The sequence below is a fragment of the Suncus etruscus genome, chromosome 7 (assembly GCF_024139225.1).
Source record: "Suncus etruscus isolate mSunEtr1 chromosome 7, mSunEtr1.pri.cur, whole genome shotgun sequence".
NCBI classification, from domain to species: Eukaryota; Metazoa; Chordata; class Mammalia; order Eulipotyphla; family Soricidae; genus Suncus; species Suncus etruscus.
This window is the reverse complement of record NC_064854.1, coordinates 2143986-2146061: the sequence shown is the minus strand read 5'-3', so window position 1 is coordinate 2146061 and position 2076 is coordinate 2143986. Positions and strand designations below refer to the sequence as shown.

Here is a 2076-nt window from a genome sequence, read left to right as displayed (position 1 = left end):
TATGGTTTTTAGAAGGGGCTAAAAAAGATAAACCTTATATTGAAAGAGTTGCATAATCTATACTGTAAAAATTCAATAGACTGATGCTATCCTGGCCAACTTTTTTGGAGTGTAAATTAGTTAGCAGGTATTCAAAGTGTCTAAGGGAAGTCCTTGATCAAAGCAATCCTTTCTGTTAATAAACTGCTATGGCATATAAAAGACAAGGAGAAAGACATTGTTTTTGATGCTGAGTTTTCCAGGTAAAGATAAATTTAATCAGGACTATGTTTGCCTGAAAAATTCTTATGTTAGGAAGTAAAAGCTAGCATCAGCTAGAGACCAATTAAAATGTTTGTTTAAAAAGGAAATAAAATGTCAATAGCATAACATGAATCTCATTATGAGATATTTCTCGAAATTTTTGAACAATTAACCACAGTGGGGGAAAAACTTCCTGGTGGGCTCTGGTGAAAATATTCCTAGGGAGTTTTCAAAACATGTATTCATTTATAAGGAGATAACATCTTAGTGGTCCTTCTGACAATTTCTTCTCTAGAAATATTAAAATTCCTCTTGTTATGATGTGACAATGTACTGTATTGATTGACTTGCCTCTATTAAGCCATTTCTTCTCTAGAAATATGTAAAATTCCTCTTGTTATGATGTGACAATATAATTGCATTGATTGAACTTGCCTCTATTAAGCTCAATTTTGCATTCTCTGGGTGAAATCTTACTTGCCATACATGTGGTGGACATCTTGATGAGATATTGGATTTGTTGAGGATTTTTGCATCTATGTTCATCAAAGATATTGGTTTGTAATTCTCTTTTTTTTTGTGGCATTATTCGTCTGCTCTTTGTATCCAGAGTGATGTTAGCTTCATAAAAAACTATTTTGGAAGTATTTTTGTTTTTCCACTTCTGGAACAGCCTGAAAAAGAGTGGCAGCAGGTCTTCTTGAAAGGTTTCAAAGAATTTTCTAGTGAATCCATTTCAGCCTGGGCTTTTGCTTTTAGGAAAGTTTTGATTACTATTTTTATTTCCTCAATAGTGCTATTCTATTTAATATGCCAGACTTTCATGTTTTAACCATGGGCAGTGAGAGGAGTTTAATTCTTATCAATTTCTCCCAAATGCTCATGTTTTGTGGCATAGAGTTTCTCAAAGTAATTGGGGCTGGAGCAGTGACATAGTGGTAGGGTGTTTGCCTTGCATGCATTAATCTACGATGGACTACGGTATGATTCCCATGGTGTCTCATATGGTCCATCAAGCCAGGAGAGATTTTCTGAACAGAGCCATGAGTGATCTCTGAGTATCACTGGGTGGCACCCATTATCAAAAAAGAAAAAAAGTAACATCTGATTACTCTTTGAATTTCTGTAGTAGCTTTAGTAATCTTCCTCTTTTATATTCTAATTTGGTTTATTAAATTTTTTCTCTCAAAGTATTTGTGAGCTTAGCTAATTTTTTTATTAATCTTGTTTATTTTTTCAAAGAATCAACTCTTGCATCTCTGTTCAGATATTTTTATATTTCTAGTTCATAAATTTCTACTCTAAGTTTTATTATTTTCTTTTATTTGTCTATTTTTGTTTCATTGTTTTAGTTTTTCCTAAATTTTTTTCTTTTTTCAAAAAATATGGAACACTTCATGAATTTGTGTATCATCCTTGCTCAGGGGTCATGCTAATCTTCTCTGTATCTTTCCAATTTTAGTATGTGTGCTGCCAAAGCGAGCATTTTTTCTAAATTCTTAAGCTATGCCATTAAATTATTTTGTAGACGCTTCTTTCTTCCTGATAAATGCTTGTGAAGCTATATTTTTTGCTCTTAATACCACTTTTTTAATGTCCCACAAATGTCCCACAAAAAAGCTTTTTCCAGACATCTTCTAATTTCTTCTTTGATTTCTTTCTTTTGATATTGTTCAGTAGTGAGTTGTTAATTTTTCAAGTGCTAAAGTGTTTTCTCTGTGTCTATTTGTGATTCACTTTTAATTTTAATGCATGATAATCTGAGAAGTTAATTCTTACATTTTCAATCCTCTTGATTTTATCGAGGTATGTTATATGACCCAGCATGTAGTT

At 32.2% G+C, this 2076-nt stretch overlaps 1 non-coding gene across 1 annotated transcript; it reads right to left on the bottom strand.

The window, feature by feature from the left end:
* Nucleotides 1-1622: 1622 nt before the first annotated feature.
* Nucleotides 1623-1729, bottom strand: LOC126015171 (U6 spliceosomal RNA). Its single transcript, XR_007498062.1, has one exon. It is a non-coding gene; the product is annotated as a U6 spliceosomal RNA (small nuclear RNA).
* Between the last annotated feature and the right edge of the window lie 347 nt (nt 1730-2076).